The 20,542-nt window shown below is 35.2% G+C and overlaps 1 protein-coding gene and 1 pseudogene across 18 annotated transcripts in view; both read left to right on the top strand.

Annotated features, from left to right (window-relative positions):
* The window catches only part of ANKS1B (ankyrin repeat and sterile alpha motif domain containing 1B), a 1,079,650-nt gene that overhangs the window by 128,804 nt on the left and 930,304 nt on the right, over window positions 1-20,542 (top strand). The window lies entirely within an intron of this gene.
* On the top strand, window positions 10,229-10,840 carry LOC123591132 (annotated as a pseudogene).

The following is a 20,542-nucleotide window of genomic DNA, read 5'->3' as shown; positions in this document are numbered from 1 at the left end:
AAAATCAGGCTCAGGGCAGCATTAGGTGTTTAAACAGCAGGATTTTCTCTTCTTCTCAGAGCTCCAGTTCTGGGACTTGATCTTTTCATTCTTAAGCCACTCTACTTTAGATCTAAATTTTGGGAGCCATCTCCCTGGCAGAGCTTGGATTATTAGACATCCCTGTTTAAGTGAAAAGAACAGCATATTGATTTATAGTCCCTTAAAGAATAAATACAATAGAGAAGGGAGAGTTCGCTGAAATGTAATGGAGTGCTGTTACCAAAAGAAGGAATAAATGAATTTTAGGCAACCAGATCCCCACAAATGTTTACTATGTAGTCCAAATTGAGGCATAGTTCTAAGTAAAAGAACTCCTAATTTAGATGGAATAAAGCCCTCTCCCCACCACCACCAAAACAAACAAACAAACAAACAAACGAAAACCTTTCTTTTTTGGAGGATTTCTAAGCTACTTTCTGCTTGCCTACTTTTCCAGCTTCTATTTAAAAAAAAAATTTTTAAGTTTATTTATTTATTTTGAGAGACAGAGAGAGAGAGAGAGAGAGCAAGGAAGCATGTGCAAGCAGGAGGAGAGGCAGAGAGAAAGGAGAGAGAGAATTCCAAGCACTCTCACTGTGAGTGTAGGACCTGAGGTGGGGCTTGATCTTATGAACCAGGTGATCATGACCTGAACCAAAATCAAGAATCAGATGCTTAACTGACTGAGCCACCCACGTTCCCTTCTCAGCTTCTATTGAGTTAGTAGATGACTTTATAAGTTTGCTTTATGTCAAGCCCTTTCCCCCTGCTTCTTACTTTTCTTCAGAGGTATGGTCATATGTAAACAGATTGCCAAAACCTGTGACTTGCCACTTTCACTTGGCTGCTAAGCATTTATAGCTGCTAGGATTCCTCAACTACTCTTTTCCACACTGTCCAGGATGTCTTGGCACTGACTGTTCTGGAACTAAGACCAAGAGTGCTGGACTTCCTCAAACACTGTATAATATATATATAACTCATTTTCCCCCGAGGTCATTTTTCATATACAGACTTGGATAAAGGTCAGTTAGGAGTCCAGGAGGGCAATCCATAAAGGATGCTGGGGGTAGAATAGAAACATGGCACTAGATAGCTCAGTTTGCTGTAATGTGAAAAATCTAAATTTGTCCCCTTTCCCACTGAAGTAGATAGTATCTTGGAGTGGAAAAATTATTACAATTGGGCAGTACCCTTCCACTATGTGAAGTAAGTTTTGAATTTTATTTAAAGAATACAGGTTTGAAAGGGAAATCAATTATTTACCTGTGTAAGACACTCATATACCTATTTGGCTCAGTTTCTCAAACTCAGTTAACTACTCATTAACACAGATGCTCCTTGTCTTAAATTGGGGGCACAGTGTGGTGGTGTGGGAGAGTGGAAAGATCACTAGGCAAAGTGTCAAAAGGCAGAGGCTGTGGGCTTAGCCTTAGTTATCTCTACAAATTCCAAAATTGGAGAAGAGGAGTAAAGGAAAGCTGTAGTTGCTCTCAATAGTTGCTCAGGACCTAGGCAGGTTAGAGCCAACTTCTTAGTGTCTTGAGTGCAGTCTTCTGCTTTGGGAAGTAATGATGATATCTAAGGATGGAGACTTTCCTATTTGCAGGACACTGTCTCAGGCTTTTAAAATATATCATCTAAATCACCTGGCAAGTCTCCAAGGGAGATGTTGTTACTCTCGTTTCATTTCACAGGGCAGGAAGCTGTCTACAACTGAAGAACTTGTCACATGGCCAGTAATTGCAAAATCTAAATTTAAACCCCAGTCCTATCTAACTCCAAAGCCCATGCTCCTTCTTTCTTTAAGAATTTTATAATCTATATAAGATCTGTTATTCATCTTTGTATCCAGTGTCTAATTCAGTATCTATCACAGAGTAAGCTAGGAGCAAAGATAAGTGAATGTGAGCAAAGGCACAAGGTATGCGTGCTCAGGTATATTCTACTTAATAATATATAGGCCAGTGTTTTGAACAAGGAGTATGTGAAGGAGAGTTGTGATGTTATTTTGAAAGTTAGATTGAGGTGGGATCATGAAATCCTTTGGTGACTAGGTCAAAGGATTTAAAATATTTTCAACAGTCATTGTGAAACCCCTGGAGATTTTTTTTTTCATAGGAAAAACGTCAAGGGGTAGCACTGTGTTTTCCAGTGTCAGGAAAAATGAGTTGGATTTTGGGGATGTTGAGATAGAGGTTCTAAGGAGGTCATTGGCAAGGCCTAGAAATACATGATTGGCTTTGGAGAGAGGTCAAGGATTGACAAAGAAATTTGAGAGGCACCCACAGAGAAAACCAGAAAAAGAAAAAAAAATCACTAATCAGTCTATATATGAATGAGTGAATAAATGGCACAGCCCACCAGAAATACGGTGTTAAGTGTTAGTTCCTAACAACTCCATTCCTTGTGACATCTGGGTGTAGGGATAGAGAATTCTGTACCATACTGTTCTTTCCATCTGGTCTAGGAATACTGGGTGAGCTCTCTGGAGACATCTGCTAAGTTTTTCTTTCTCATGTTGGCTTCTCTACCTTTACATTTTCTCTCTTTCATTCCCTTTCTCCCCTACTGGATTCTATTTTCTCACACTTATTGCTGCAGTAAAAATGTTTGGTGGCATAGTGTGAGGGAAAAATAGAATGGACTATATAGCACTTGGATGTTGAGTGGGAAGAGGAAAGCAGAAAATATGAGATTAATTTGTTATTCTGTATTAAAATCCTACTATTTCCCTAAACTTGAATGGTACTGTGTATCTTTGATAACTGAATAGCATTCATAGTATTTAGCTGCATTAAGCAAAGTCATATGAACAAGCTAGACTACTTAGCATTATAGAAAATTTGAGACAATTTTTAGGACCTATTTGCCTTGGCTGAATAATGGCACTCTTGTTCAGGTAACTGTTAGATAAAAAGAAAAATATTTTATAGCACATGAACTGGATTCTTTAGCTGTCTTAAGTCTACCTTTGTGCTCTTTCTTATTGTCGATATTATATAAATAACACAGATGTTCTGCTTTAAATGTACCTTAGAAAATAGTTCGGTGCCAGGTTTGACTATGGAGAGTCTGTCATGTTTTTCCACTCTGAAACTTACTCTGTGCTTTTTTTTTTAATACCCTTTTACAAATACAGTCCTGAAATGCTTTGTTTCCTTTTTTATGCATAAGAGCATGCTCATTGGAAGCATATTGTGTGTGAAGATTGTCAGTTGTTCAAACTTGTGCACTGATGGTGAGCTGAAAATCTTTTTTAGCCTTCTTCTTTGTAAAAATGATTTTTACAACACCACTCCACAAATATTCAGTGTTAACAGTAAAATTACTTCTAGAGCTATTAAAAAGAAGAATAAGAAAAACCCTATGTTAAAAATGAATAGTGCATTTATTTTAATCTTTGGCTTCACTCCTCCACAAGCTTCCTATTTGGCTACTTAAAAGGGTGCAGTAAAATTCCCCAAAAGTGTTAATATTTATTTCTGGAACTGCTCCAGGAGCATGTCAAAAGAATTTTGAAAAGAACGTTCACTTAGGTATAACAGCTTTGGAATACATAATAAGATATATTAGTATGCTTTTAAAAGGATCATGGGTAGAGCATGAAGAATATGAAAGTGTATGAACCCCTTTATTGTTGTTCATGATTAAACCAAAATTGTTTGCATGTGAACAGATTTAATTGTTTACAAAATCTGCATAACACCATCAACAGAATGAGATGATGGGGGGGGGGGAGGCATAAGAGCTTTTAGCCTGATTATGATTCATAGATGTTCATCTAATAAATTGCTTTTCCTGAATCTGAAAGAAAAATAGCAATGAGTACAATTAGGTACTTATAGGCAACTAAAAATAATTCTATTGATTCCATATTTTTAATTATGAGTTAATCTGGGTTAGAAGAGTGACAAGACTTAGAAAATGAATAAGGTGTCCTTAGATTCTTTAGGAGGGTCAGTGACAGGGTAACTAGATATCTCTTTTTAAAGAAATTGCTCTTCTTAACAATTTGATTTATTATATAAAGGATTTTTTTAAACGTTGATTTTCTTCCTTAAGTGATTATATGAAACTAGGAAAGAGATCAACATAATCATTCTCTCTCTAAAAATTGTATTTGTTGTTATTTTACAGTTTATAACAATACATCTATTTTCAGTTTCTCTTACAGGTTTCACTCTACACTGGTCAGATATGAATGGGTTTTTGACAATATGTATGGTTGTGTTGTTTAGTGAATGTGCCTAACTATTGTGGTAGTCTTATTGCTCTACCAGTCCCATCACACATAGTTTTGAAGTCATTCTCCATGTGTCCTCCAGAGAACTCTTTCTTTCTAATACATAAATTTGATCATATCAGTAGACTATTTAAGATTCTTGACTTTCATGACCCCAGCCTTCTCACAGAGTCTTCCCTATATGTATGTCAGCAACCTTACATCTCCCTCTACTCTACCTGGAAAATAGCTTTGTTTTGTTTTGTTTTGTTTTGTTTTGTTTTTGTCTTTAGGACAAAAAACACTTAAGCACTCATGTCCTTTTTTATGAAACCTTCTCCAGACTTTTGACAGGCTGATTGGTCCTATGTTTTTTGTCTTTTGTGTTTCCAACTGTATACAAAACAGAATTTTATCATAACACCTATGACACTTTTTTGGTGTCCATGTTTGTGTTCCTCTTCTAAACTCCAAAGAGGAAATCCCAATAAATATTCGCCTTGGGGATTCAGGAACAAGAAATCATAATTCCTAGAAATTCTTGGGAATTCTTAAATCATAAGCTGTTCTTAAAATATTTCTAGCAGTCTTTATATCCTGTGTTCATTATTATGAATATCTAAAATTTTGTATACTATATGAAAAATGTTAAGTTTAGTAGTATCAGTAAAGAACTGCAGCCTCCAATGAATATTCAAACCCTAGAAAACACCAGTGAATAGTTAGTGGGTTGTTTCAAATAACATGACATTCAGACTTCCTACCTAGTAAAACTAAGAGACCACACAGAATCATGTGGCAAATGGCTAATGTAAGGACTTACTTTGCTTCCAAAACTCATAGGATTTGTATAATTTATATTATGCATATAAACACGTTCATATTTATTTTATTTTCAAGAGTGGTTCACTTTTAGCAGCAGACGGGGCCATGAACAGACACATAACTTGACGACAGTGACAAATAAGACTGACCAATTAATTAAATCATGACCATCTTTCTTTTATGTTTGCCTTTCCTGGTTCTTAGCAATGTTGACCTGAACCCTCTACTCCTTGTGTTGTGTCAGCACTTCCTTTGTGTGTATATTCCTTTAACCAGTGATGTCTCCATGTTGTTAAGCTTTAATTCTCACAGCAGATTGTAATACTTTTCCTAGTTCTGATTTTCTCTATTTCTTGACTGATTTTTTTGGGGGGGATGGGGGATTTGGAATTCAGAAAAATAATAAATTTTCTGAAAAATGCTGGAAACTCATTCTTGTATGGAAACAATCTCCAATGCCTAGTATATCAGACATTCAGTAAAATATTTTGAGATATTTCTTAAGTGAATATTACTTTGTAGTCCAAAAGCATCTAACATAGTATCTGGTACATAGAGATACTTACAATATTTTAATGATTGTATCTGTAGTTCTTTTGAATCAGGGTCATGATAAAGTCAGGCATCAGAGTTTAGATTTGGTAATTGCCACCAGAAATGCCAGGTTATCTTTTATTATTTAGGTGTCTTGGGAGTCGATAATCCTTTACCTAAAATCAAAGAGAATACTCATAAGATGTTTAAAACTCACCAAAAACTTTGTGTAATATGCTTCTGTAGAACTCTCTTTTATAGAGTTTGTTTCTATGGCCATTAATTATTTGATTATTTGCTTGATGTTTGAATTTTTTAAAATTTTTTAAGGTTTTTATTTTGAGAGAGACAGTGAAAATGTGAGGAGGGGAGGGACAGAGAGAGAGGGATTCCCAAGCAGGCTCCACACTGCCAATGCAGAGCCCAGTGTGGGGCTTGAACCCACAAAACTGTGAGATCATGACCTGAGCTGAAACTGAGAGTCAGACGCTTAACCCACTGAGCCACCCAGGTGCCCCTCTTGATGTTTGACTTCTTGATTGAGCTACCTGAGGGCAGGGATTATTTCTTTTGTATTCACAGGTGTGATCTTAGAAGGTACTGGTTAACCACAGTATATGCATGGAATAGGCAGTTTATTTAGTATTTATTGTATGCATAAGTGAATGAAGAAGATGGCAGTGTGAATGAAGAATAATACCCCAGGATATGAGCCTCTTTTACTGAGATCCCTGAGAGATTCTGAAGAACACAGTTTGAAAACCACTACTATACTCCTTGATACAGGCTGAATAAATATGTCACATGGTCTTGCAAAAGATTTTCTCTATGAAGGACTGGTAGTGAAATGTTATTATCCTAACTGTATACCTTTTACCCTGTCTGTTTTAGTAACATGTTTTGTTATAAGAGATAGTGCATTATTAATATTGTCATTGATCCTATTATTTACTTCCTTGTGACCTCTTTAGAAAGAGCGTTTCACCCCTTTCAACTTACTGAATAGTTTTGCTTAAATATTGATCCAAGGATATCATGATACAATGTTCTTCTAAATTCTGAAGGGTAAAAAAATTCCTTATTTAGATTTTTAGTATCTCCTCCTTGTTTAGTGTAACTAGTTTTGTGGGATGGAATAGTAGATATATTAATACTTGAGATGTTTTACTTATGTCCTGATTTCATCGTGGTATCAAGTGGGGGTAGGGTGAAGTCAGAAAACTTAATTTGGAAAAGTTGAACTAGAGGGTGTTAAATGCCAGAAAAGGGCATCTAATCTTCTGAATAGATATTTTAGATAAGACTTCCCTGAACATGTTATTGTTGAGACTTTCCTCAACTTGTTTTCTCTGTTTCTAACACTGAAGACCAAGCCAACATACTAGTTTTCTGTATTCTGATGATTCCTGGGGTATCAGATGATCAAGATAAAAAAATCCAGTTTAGTTCCATACGGGACTAGTTTCTGGAGCTGGAAAATGTAGAGGTGGAAAGCAGCTACTCAGTCAGAATATGTAGTTGTTGTCATGGAAAACTAAAATTGATACTTAGAGTGAAAATGTAGATGTTTCATTAGTACAGATTTTTATGGAAAGTCAAACAAAAAAGAACTAGAACAGAAGAGCATATTATCAGATCTTTTGTACTGTTTAATTTTGATTGGATTTTTATCAGGTGTTTTTTTATTTCTTTTAGTTGTGGGAAACTTGATCTAGTATTTATATTTGTGGCTAATTTAGAGTATATTGAGCTAGCTAAGAAGAATTTTCCCCATATGTATTTGTCAAAAGCAAATAAAGCTATCAGTTTTGAACTTGACAACACAATCTTCACTGAAAAAGAGCAATCAAACACATTTAATCTATTCATACAAACTGAATTCTATCCCTTGAGTCACTTAACATAATTAGGATATTTCTGCTTAGGATTGTAAAATGCTTCCACTATTTTGTAAGGATTTAAAAAGGAAGACAAAGGAGTGGCTCAGTCAGTGAAGCGTCTGACTCCTGGTTTTGGCTCAGGTCATGATCTCAGGGTTTTGTGAGTTCAAGCCTGGTGCAGGGCTCTGTGCTGGCAGCACAAAAATACCTATTTATAAAAACCTAGAATTATTGATGTCTTTTGTGTATTGAAAATTTGAGTTAGATGATAGAGAATTTGGTTTGCTTTGAAGTTATACATTTAAAATAAATGCTATAGCATGAAGATGGGACTTTCAAGTTACTAGGGGACTTAAGATAAATTTTAGAGAAAAGAAAGAGTTTATAAAAATAATTCCAAGGTAAATGGTATTTTTTAATCTATATTTTTATATTGAGGGGAGGGAGTAGAAAAGAAAACCCCTATACTAGGCCCTACTAAGTGGCAGCTTCTTGTTCCATAGGATTAAGCAGTCTACATATTTAATGCAATCCCTATCAAAACCCCAACAGCATTTTTCACAGAACTAGAACAAACAATCCTAAAGTGGATATGGAGCCACAAAAGACCCCGAAAAGCCAAAGCAATCTTGAAAAATAAAAGCAAAGCTGGAGAAATCACAATCCCAGATTTTAAGATATACTACAAAGCTGTAGTGATCAAAGCAGTATGGTACTGGCACAAAAATAGACACATAGATCAGTAGAACAGAATAGAAAATCCTAAAATCATGATTAGATGGTCAGTTAATCTTCAACAAGACAAAAATATGCAGTGGGAAAAAGTCTCTTCAACAAATTGTGCTGGGAAAACTGGACGGCTACATACAAACTAATGAAACTGGATCACTTTCTATCACTTTCTTACACCATACAGAAAAATAAACTCAAAATGAATTCAAGACCTAAATGTGAGACATGAAACAATAAAAATTCTAGAAGAGAGCACAGGCAGTAATTTTTCTGACATTGGCCATAGCAACATATTTCTAGATATGTCTCTTGAGGCAAGGGAAACAAAAGCAAAAATAAACTATTGGGACTACATCAAAGTAAAAAGCTTCTACAGCAAAGGAAACAATCAACAGAATTAAAACTGGGAAAAAATTTGAAACTGACATATCCAATAAAGGCTTATTTGCTCAAATATTTAAAGCACTGATATAGCTTAACACCCCCCCCCAAATAACCTAATTAAAAATGGGCAGAAAACACAAACAGAAATTTCTCCAGAGAAATGGCCATTGAAATGGCCAACAGACACATGAAAAGATGCTCAGCATCACTCATCATCAGGAAGATGCAGATCAAAACTACAATGTCATATCACCTCACATCTGTCAAAATGGCTAACATGAACAACACAAGAAACAACAAGTGTTGGTGAGGATGTAGAGAAAAAGTGACCTTTATGTACTGTTGTTGATAGGAATGCAAACTGGTGCAGCCACTGTGGAAAACAGTGTGGAGGTTCCTAAAAAAATTAAAAATAGAAGTATATGATCCAATGATGCCACTACTGGTTATTTACCCAAAGAATATGAAAACACTAATTTTTTTTTTCAACGTTTATTTTATTTTTGGGACAGAGAGAGACAGAGCATGAACGGGGGAGGGGCAGAGAGAGAGGGAGACACAGAATCGGAAACAGGCTCCAGGCTCTGAGCCATCAGCCCAGAGCCTAATGCGGGGCTCGAACTCACGGACCGCGAGATCGTGACCTGGCTGAAGTCGGACGCTTAACCGACTGCGCCACCCAGGCGCCCCTGAAAACACTAATTTGAAAAGATATATACACCGCTGTGTTTATTGCAGCATTACTTATAATAGCCAAATGATTAAAGCAGCTCAAATGACCATGGATAGATGAATGGATAAATGCTACAAAAGATATCAACCATATATCATATAACCTTACTGAATCTGTAAGAAACTGTACTTGCAATGAAACCAGTGAACCTAAATCACTGTTGATAATATGGGTGTCACTTACAACACAATTCTTAAGAAATGTTTCTGAAATGTCATAAAGAGGAAATAATACTGTAGCATTAAAGTTCCACATTATTTGATCAAGACTTTGGGGTCAAAGTAAGAAGAGAAAAATGCAAATTATGCTTTGTTAAGGATGAATATAGTTATAACCTAATTCTTGACATCAATAAGAAATACAGGTTTAATGTATTTGTAAAAACAAAAGGACTAATAATAGAAATAAAATGTTAAGGAAAAGTTTTGAGAAAGGAATAAAGAAATGAAAAAAGCTTGATTACAAAAACTAAAGAAAGAGTACAAAGAACAGGAGAGGATAATAATGACTGTGTAAAATTCAGTCACAGGAATAATACCAAATGTGAACACATTAAAAGACAAAGCTTTTCAGATTGTAGACCAAAAAAAGCCAACTGCAGTTATGACTGTTTTTAAGAGATGTGGCCAAGATAAAATGACAGAAATAGAAGGAAAAAAATGGATAGTCAACACTATACCAGTTAAATGAAAAGAAAGAGAATGCTTAGGTAGCAATATTAATAGCTAACAAAATTCAAGATGAAGAGCATTATATAACATTAAACTGTAATTTTTTGGTAATAAAATATGTAATCCATAAAGATGATACATCATTCTTTTGCTTAACTGAAAAACGTAACAAAACTTATGAAGCAAATTTAGAAATACAAAGAAAATTTGGTTACATTTCAATCACAGACTTTCTCTTCCTGTTCTCCACCATGGTGCAGGGTCAAGATGAAAAGGATAACCCCTTGCAGGAACTTTGCATCTGCAAGCTTTGCCTCAACATCTGTGTGGGGGAGAGTGGAGAGAGACTGATCCTGGTGGCTAAGGTGCTGGAGCTGTTTACAAGACAGACCGTTGTGTTTTCCAAACCTAGATGCACTATTAGGTCCCTTGGCATCAGGAGAAATGAAAAGATTGCCATCCTTCATGGGGCTAAGGCAGAAGAAATCCTGGAGAAAGGTCTAAGGGTGAGGGAGTTGGCGTTAAGAAAAAGTAACTTCTTCAGTATTGGAAACTTTGGTTTTGGGATCCAGGAGCACATCTCTCTGGGGATCAAATATGACTCAAGAATTGGTATCTATGGCCTGGACTTCTTTGTGGTGCTGAGTAGGCCAGGTTTCAGCATCACAGACTAGAAGCTCAGGACAGGCTGCACTGGGGCCAAACATAGAATCAGCGAAGAGGAGGCCGTGCACTGGTTCCAGCAGAAGTATGATGGGATGATGGGATCATCCTTCTTGGCAAATAAATTACTATTTCTATCTAAAACGTCAGTAAAAACTTTTCAGTGAAATGTGGAAAAAAAAAGTTCAACCACAGTGATATACTGTGTATGGTAACATTTCTTAGATTGTGATGATGAAGTAGAAAAGCTAAGGGTATAGATGGTACGAATTATGCAATTAGTAGTTTTAAAAATATACATCTCACCTTTAAGAACAGAGAATATACTTTTTAGTGCTTATGTAACAGAAGAAAATTACATACTCATTTTTAAAGAACATCTAAAGAAATTTGTGTTGAATAATTATTCTCTCTGACTATAATGTGGTAAAACTATAAACACATCATTAAGAGACAACAAATTTAAACACTTATAAATTTAAAAGCAAGCACTAATTTTCAGGGTGAAAAGGAAATCAAAAGTGAATTTTATAAAGTATATATATAATAATTGAAATTAAAATATGACTTGTCAAAACCTTAGTGATGTGGACAAAACCTTACTCAGTAGAAAAGTGATAGCCTGTTATGCTTTTGCTTTCAAATAGGAAAGAATAAAATAAGCATTCAACTAAAGAGCTAGAAGAAAGAATACAACAATAATTGTATGATGAATTGTTGTAGTTAAGAACAGAAGGTAATATGTTAGTAAACAAGTACATGAATAAATAACTCATCTGGTAGGTGTTTGATAAAAATCAAGTTAACTGGGGGTGCCTGGGTGGCTTAGTCAGTTAAGTGCCCAACTTCAGCTCAGGTCATGATCTCACGGCTCATGAGGTTGAGCCCCACATCAGGCTCTGTGCTGACAGCTCAAAGCCTGGAGTCTGTTTCCGATTCTGTGTCTCCCTCTCTCTCTGCCCTTCTCCTGCTCATGCTCTGTCTCTCTCTCAAAAATAAATAAACATTAAAAAAATTTAAAAAATCAAGTTAACTGTATCTTTGAATATGACAATAAAATAGACCCACCTAGGCATATGAAAGAAAAAATAATACAGAACATTAGGAATGAAGATGGTGGTAGAATTGCAAATATAGAAGATAAAAAATATAAAAATATGTAGTTTTTATTCAGTAAGAAAACATAAGTAAGAAAACATAATAATTAACTTCTTAAAAAATGTCAATTATGGAATTAATGCATGTCAAGGTTGACTGTATTGATAGATCAGTAACCATTGAACACATACGAAATTTTAAGGATTTACTCTACAGAAGTGCTAGTACTAGATTATTTTACATGTGTGTTCTTTTAAATTTTCAGGTAATTTCAGACAATTTAGTTTCTGTTGGTTGATTAGAAAAAGACAGAAAACTCTTCAGTTTACCTAACTCTCATATCAAAATTGAAATGAGATAAGAAAACTGGAGACCAATTTTACATATGAATGAGGATGCAAAATCCTAAATTACAAATAGCAATCCAGTATCATATTAAAAAAAAAAAATATATATATATATATATATACACATACACACACCATAGGGAGACAAATTTAATTCTAGGAGTGTAAAGATGATTCTTACCAGGAATAAATATATTAATGTATTAAAAGGGAAAACCTATATAATCATCCTGGATTATATCCTAAATAAATTTAACAAACCATAAGAGTATTCTGAATTACTCTTTATAGAAGTAATGACGATTACTCTGTGTCATGCACTGAGCAAGCACTTTACATGGACTGTCTAATGTAACCTTCCTAAAAACCCTATGAAGTAGCTAGTACTGGTATGTTCATTTTATAGATAAGGAAACTGAGGCACAGCATGGTTACATAATCTTACCAAGGTCATGCAGTTAGAGATGGAACGAGCATTTGAACTTTGACAGTTTGAATCATGAATCTGTTTTTATTCATTATGTTAAAAAATTTTTTTTAATGTTTATTCATTTTTGAGAGAGACAGAGACAGAACGCGAGTGGGTTAGGGGCAGAGAGAGAGGGAGACAAGAATCCGAAGCTCCAGGCTCCAAGCTGTCAGCACAGAGTCTGATGCGGCGCTCGAACCCATGAGCTGTGAGATCATGACCTGAGCTGAAGTCAGATGCTCAACTGACTGAGCCATCCAGGCGCCCCTACCCATTATGTTATTCATTGTCTTTTTGTTCATTACTGAAAGAACAAAAGCTTCTTTTAATGTGGCAAAAAGATATCCATGAGAATCCAACAGCAAAGGTCATACCAAATGGTGAAACCCTACCAGACAGGCCATAAAATTCATCAGTACGACAAGAATTATCCTCTCGTTATTTTAGTGGTTCTTGTCAATGCTGTTTTTTAAGGGGAAAAAAATTCAGGATAAGGTCAGCTGATTAACAGTTCCATCTGCAACCTGAAATCCTCCTTGCCATGAAACATAACATACTCACATACTCCAGGGATTAAGGTGTAGATATCTTTGGGATACCATTGTTCTGCCTAGCACAGTATCTTTGGAAATATTGTTACCTAAGAAGAGAATGAGAATAAGAACAATTTCCACCAAAATCAGTGTTTGCATAATAGTGAAAGATTAATCTGCCTTGTGAGTTGGTTTAATTTTCAAGAATTATACTCATAGAAGAGAGCATGAGGGTGGGAGAATAATGTTTTATACTCTGAGACCCAGTGACAAAGTTGAAACTGTGTTGAAATAGATGTTCTAGTTTTCTTCTCATATTTTCTTAATTCTGTGGTTCTCTGTATGGTTACAGATTCTTATATTCTAAAATACTGTCTTGTGGCATATACTATATATATAGTAGAGAGATCATAAATTGTGTGATTATAACTCAAGGAGTTATTTCTGCTCACAGTTGGCCAGTTCTGGTTTGCTGTGTGAATATGTTATTGCAATTTGCATCAAGTGATTCAGGGTGCATATTATTCATTAGAAAATATTTGGTTAGTGTAATTTTAGCTATAGTGTTCCCTGTGTAAACTCACTTATGTAAAATGTGCATTTATGGTCTCCATTGTGACTAGGTAGTAGGTCTATTGCATAGCTTTGCTTAGAAGATGAGAAATTGTTACATTTTCTGTGACTGAATCAAATATGCATTTATTTATCACAAAGTCAGTGTTTTCAGTTACTTTTAGAAAGCATTTTAAATTATCAGAGTTAATCTTAAAATTTCCACATGTGGCTATCAAGCACTTGTAATATGGCTAGTCCTAATTGCAATGTGCCATAAATATAAAATAAACACTGATGTTGAAAACATTACCAGAAGGAATTTAAAAATACCTCAATAATTTTGTATTGATTATGTGTTTAAATGATAGTATTTTGGATATAGTAGATTAAATCAAATATTAAAACTAATTTCACTCTTTTTGCTTTTTTAATGTGGCTATTAAAACCTTTAAATTTGCATGTATATTCACATTATTCTAGATCCATTTGGTCCACATGAGACACTTCTAATGATAATAGAAGCTCATTGATGTAATAAACTTACATCATCACTATAGGGATGAGAACTTAACTTACGGTACTACACTCAAAAGCATGTGTACGTCTTTGCAGTTCATCCAAAAATGGAAACAAACTATTCAGATACAAATTTCAAAGAAGAGGGACTTTGTTTTGCATTGCATGAAATTATCTGATGCAATAGAAGACTATTCCTACATACTTTGACACCCTCCCTGAGGCATTCGATGCACATTCTGTATGAGTTTCTATATCTGGAGCCCTGGAGTGATTTCAAGTGTCAGGGGTCATATATGAAAATCAAGGAAAGCTGTAACAGTCTTATGTTGCTAGTGGATATTTCCCATAGGTTGGTAGAGGGCGTAATGATCAATTTGTGGAGTAGCTGTGCCTAAATCTTATTTACTATACTTGTGAATATAATGGCCCAAGAAATTCAGGCTTATAGTTTATTTAGGAATAATCTTCTTTAATATGTGAAAGCTCAGGGAATAAAACATTCTGACTAAACAATGTCCTGGTTATTTGAAAATTCTCTAGGAAACCTATTTTATGTTTGTTTTAAAACCTACTAATCCAATTTTTTTTTTTGCATTCATGCAGATACTTAACAAAGGTAATTAAACCTTTGGTAATTAGGGATCTCAGATTGTCTCAGAACATTCATCCTGGGCAAGAATCTCCACATACAGAATTTAAAATATTGACAAGTATATATAGGAGAAGGAATTGACTACACATTAGACTAACACCAAAGATCTATACATTGCCCTTTTTTTTTTTTGAAATAAGAATGTAACAAGCATTTACAATTGCTTAGAAACTCTTGCACTTTGTAAAACAGATTTATGTTAATATAGGCCCTCTTTAAATTTGAGGATTATTATTGAGAAACAAGGGGATCACAGTGCAAAATGTTGGAATGAAGTAGAACATTAGCACAAAGCTTGAGCTTTTAAACATCAAGTTTTATTATTTAAAATATGTTTTTAGTTGGAAGCTTTGGGTCTGGCTTATAGTGTTTCAAATATGTGTGCATGTGCTCTGGGTATGTGCGTATAGGCTCTGTCAATAGGTACAGTCAAATATATTTATATATATACTAAATCCCCATGCTAAACCTCCTTGCTTTAAAAAAAAGATTGCATTTCACATCCATTCTGTTTAGGAAAGCAGACATGCACTAGAGATTTTTTTCATGCTATCATAATTTTTTTTTCTGATAATGGGGAACTGAGGATGGTATAGGTACATGGAATCTATAGACCCTGAATCTTATTTCAGTTATAAATACCAGTATCTTCCTTGTTAACCATTTATAAGGTCTCATAACATACAGGACATTTTTAGAAATAGATGGAGTTAATTTACAGTATTTTCTTATTTCTTTTCCCTACTTTGCTGGAGGTATTCCTGAGCAACAAAGTGTTCTAGTTAACTTTAACTGAAACTTGGGTTTCCCCAAAATACACCACTGCCCTTGCAGTTCTCTGTAATGGAAATATCTCATCATCATGCATTTCATTCATGGGAGAAACTTCATTATTTTCCTCTTATCATATCATACGCATACTTTCTCCCATAGGTTTTATTTTAGACATATCTATTTGAATTTCCTCCCTCTTTTCTATCCACTGCTATATCTCCATTAGTTCAGATTTCTTTGCTCCTTCCCTAGACATACTAGCTTAACTCTCTGCCACTAATTTGTGTACTCTGTTCACCTTCCAAATGTCACAAGAACTCTCATTCTAAAACACTGATCTTGTATCTTTCTGATACAAGATATCTGTCCGATAATGCTCTTAGATCCAGGTTGCCTACAGAATAAAGACTAAGCTTCTTGACATGTTATAAGTCACTTCACAATCTGAATAAACCTGTCTTTTCTTCCCTTGTAATTTATTGTCTTTTTGTTTTTCCTTGAAGGGAATACATGATAATTTTGACTCTTCAAATAATTCAGAGGTGAATGATGTATTTTTGCATGCATTTTTTCTATGTTAATGCAAATCTTAGACAATGGGAATAATAACATCTGTCTTTTAGTTGTGTGGATATAAATCAGTTAATACATGTAAAACATTTAGGATATTGGCACACAATATTCTGAAGTTTGCTTTTTTCACTTAATATGTTTTGGTTAACTTTATTTATTTTTCCTTCCAAATTTTTATTTAAATTCTAGCTAGTTAACATACAGTCCAATATTGGTTTTAGGATTAGAATTTAGTGATTTTCAATTACATACAAATGTTTTGGTTAACTTTCAAGGTCAATACATATAGATCAAACTAACTTACTTTAGTAGTTGATATTCCGTGGTGTAGGTGGATCTTAATTAGTTTTTCCCTTTTTGAAGGTCGTTCATCTGCTTTTTTTTTATAGTACTAAAATTATACAGTAACTAGTTTTGTATCTGTAGTCTTCATATTAGTACTTTTATTTCATAGGCATCTAGAGGAATTTGAAGAAAAAAATTGTGAAACAAGAAGCACTGAGAGAATCTGTGTACCACCAATTATAAACAGTCCTAAAAAATATGATTCTAGTGCCAAAATAGAGAAATCAATGAATACAAGAAAACCCCTAGAAATAGACCAGCACTGCATATAAGAATTTACTATAAGATAAAGTTGATATTTGAAAAATGTAAGAAAAGATAAAATCATTCAAGAAATATTCCTGAAAAAATGTTTTCATGATTGAGGGTGAAAAATACTCATTTCTCTGCCTCATGCTATCTGGTATCCCTTTCCTCAACTTTGTCTGTTACCTGGTAGTCCAGAGACCATGAGTTTAATCCATTCCAGAGAATAAAATCTCTCATTCTGCTGTTCCAAGAAGAGCAAGGAATCTGAGAATCTAATTGATATAGATTTTCAACCAATGCTGCTAGTTATTTCAATATTCCACTCCTTTTTAAGTATTCCATTGTGGATATATCATGATTTATTTATCCATTCACCTGTTTTTTTAATTTTAATTTTTTTAATGTTTATTTTTGAGAGACGGAGAGTGAGTGGTGAGGGCTGGGGGTGCAGAGAGAGAGGGAGACACAGAATCCAAAGTAGGCTCCAGGCTCCGAGCTGTCAGTGCAGAGCCCGACGCAGGCTGGAACTCATAATCTGCAAGATCATGACCTGAACTGAATTCTACCGCTTAACCCACTGAGCCACCCAGGCATCTCTATCCATTCACCTGTTAATGAACCTTTGAATTGTTTCAGTTTTGGACTATATTATAAATAAAACTTTAGGAATATTTATATATAAATCTTGGTATGAGCATATGCTGTCATTTCTCTTGACTAAATAACTAGAGTGGAGTGACTGATTGTATTGTAGTTAAATATTTAACTTTTTAAGAAACTACCAAATTGTTTCCTAAAGTTGTTGTACTATTTTATGTGGCTACCTGCAGTATGTGAGAGTTGTAGTTGATTTATATCCCTGTCAACATTGGTTTGCGAAGTCTTTTTAATCATGGCCATTCTAATAGATATAACTAGTATCTCATGACTTTAATTTGCATTTCTCTAAAGACAAATGATGTTGAGCACCTTTTCATGTTCATACTTGCCATCTGTATATCTTTGTTGTAGTATCTGCTTCAAATCTTTTGATTTTTTTTAAGTTGTTGATTTTCTTGTTCGTATATTTTAGGGTTTCTTATCTGGATCAAAGGCTGTATCAGAAAATGTGATTTGCAAATGTTTTCTCTCAGTTCATTTCCTTCTTATTCTCTTTAACAGTGTCTTTGAAGAGCAGAAATTCTTAACTGTTGAAATTTTAATTTGTCAAATTTTCTTGTGTAGGTCATTTTGGTGTCATATCAAGAGATCTTTGCTTCACCTAAGGTGACAAAATTTTTCCAATATATTTTCTTATAGAAGTTCTATAGCTTTAGGTTCTGCTTTTAGATCTAGGATTCATTTTTAAGTTAATTTTTGTATATGGTGTGGTGAGGTATGGTCAAACTATTTATTTTGGCCTAAGGATATCCATTTGTTTCAGCCCAGTTTTTTGATCGGACTACCCCTTCTTTAATCAATTGCCATAGTGCTTTTGTCAAAAGTCAGTTGCATATATGTACAGGTGAAAATGTACTCTGTGTCTCTCCATTCTGTTCCATTGATTTATCTTTAATATCATACTCTCTCTCATTTACTATATAATTTCATCATAGCTTGTAATCAGGTAGTATAAGTCTCCAACTTTTTTCTTTTTCAAAGTTGCTTTGGCTAGTTGAGATCCTTTGTCTTTCCACATGGATTTTAAAATCAGCTGTGGGGCGCCTGGGTGGCTCAGTCGGTTGAGCGTCCGACTTCGGCTCAGGTCACGATCTCGCAGTCTGTGAGTTCGAGCCCCGCGTCAGGCTCTGGGCTGTTGGCTCAGAGCCTGGAGCCTGCTTCCGATTCTGTGTCTCCCTCTCTCTCTGACCCTCCCCCATTCATGCTCTGTCTCTATCTGTCTCAAAAATAAATAAATGTTAAAAAAAATAAAAAAAAATAAAATCAGCTAGTCAATTCCTATAAAACAGGCTTGCTGGGATTTTTTTAAAGATGAAATTTATTGTCAAATTGGTTTCCATACAACACCCAGTGGTCATCCCAATAGGTGCCCTCCTCAATGCCCATCATCCACTTTCCCCTCCCTCCCACCCCCCCATCAACCTTCAGTTTATTCTCAGGTCTCTTATGGTTTACCTCCGTCCCTCTCTGTAACTTTTTTTCCCCCCTTCCCCTCCCCCATGGTCTTCTGTTAAGTTTCTCAGGATCCACATAAGAGTGAAACCATAAGGTATCTGTCTTTCTCTGTATGGCTTATTTCACTTAGTATAACACTCTCCAGTTCCATCCATGTTGCTATAAAAGGCCATATTTCATTCTTTCTCATTGCCAAGTAGTATTCCATTGTATATATAAACCACAACTTCTTTATCCATTCATCAGTTGATGGACATTTAGGCGCTTTCCATAATTTGGCTATTGTTGAGAGTGCTGCTATAAACATTGGGGTACAAGTACCCCTATGCATCAGCACTCTTGTATCCCTTGGGTAAATTCCTAGCAGTGCTATTGCTGGGTCATAGGGTAGGTCTATTTTTAATTTTCTGAGGAACCTCCGCACTGTTTTCCAGAACTGCTGCACCAGTTTTCATTCCCACCAACAGTGCAAGAGGGTTGCCATTTCTCCACATTCTCTCCAGCATTTATAGTCTCTTGATTTGTTCATTTTAGCCACTCTGACTGGTGTGAGGTGATATCTGAGTGTGGTTTTGATTTGTATTTCCCTGATGAGGAACAACGTTGAGCATCTTTTCATGTGCCTGTTGGCCATCTGGATGTCTTCTTTAGAGAAGTGTCTATTCATGTTTTCTGCCCATTTCTTCACTGGGTTATTTGTTTTTCGGGTGTGGAGTTTGGTGAGTTCTTTATAGATTTTGGATACTAGTCCTTTGTCCAATATGTCGTTTGCAAATATCTTTTCCCATTTTGTTGGTTGCCTTTTAGTTTTGTTGGTTGTTTCCTTTGCAGTGCAGAAGCTTTTTATCTTCGAAAGATATGGGATTAGAGTCATTGTGATATCTGTAGTTTTCATGCTTGTAGTGGTGTCTCTGGTACTTTGTGGTCCTTGCAACATTTCACTCACAGAGTCCCCCTTAGGATCTCTTGTAGGGCTGGTTTAGTGGTGATGAATTCCTTCAGTTTTTGTTTGTTTGGGAAAACCTTTATCTCTTTTTCTATTCTGAATGACAGACTTGCTGGATAAAGGATTCTCGGCTGCATATTTTTTTTTTTTTTGTTCATCATATTGAAGATTTCCTGCCATTCCTTTCTGGCCTGCCAAGTTTCAGTAGACAGGTCTGCTACTACCCTATGTGTCTACCTTTGTATGTTAGGGCCTGTTTATCCCTAGCTGCTTTCAGAATTCTTTCTTTATCCTTGTATTTTGCTATTTTCACTATGATATGTCATGCAGAAGATCGATTCAAATTATGTCTGAAGGGAGTTCTCTGTACCTCTTGGATTTCAATGCCTGTTTCCTTCCACAGACCAGGGAAGTTCTCAGCTGTGATTTGTTCAAGTACACCTTCAGCCCCTTTCTCTCTTCTTCTGGAATTCCTATGATACGGATATTGTTCCGTTTGATTGCATCATTTAGTTCTTTAATTCTCCCCTCATATTCCCGGATATTTTTATCTCTCTTTTTCTCAGCTTCCTCTTTTTCCATAATTTTATCTTCTAATTCACATATTCTCTCCTCTGCCTCTTCAATCTGTGCTATGGCTGCCTCCATTTCATTTTGCACCTCATTTGTAGCATCTTTTAATTCTTCATGACTATTTTT

Source organism: Leopardus geoffroyi, chromosome B4, assembly GCF_018350155.1.
Source record: "Leopardus geoffroyi isolate Oge1 chromosome B4, O.geoffroyi_Oge1_pat1.0, whole genome shotgun sequence".
NCBI classification, from domain to species: domain Eukaryota; kingdom Metazoa; phylum Chordata; class Mammalia; order Carnivora; family Felidae; genus Leopardus; species Leopardus geoffroyi.
Note: the sequence above shows the minus strand (reverse complement) of the source record. Positions and strands in the feature narration are given on the sequence as shown.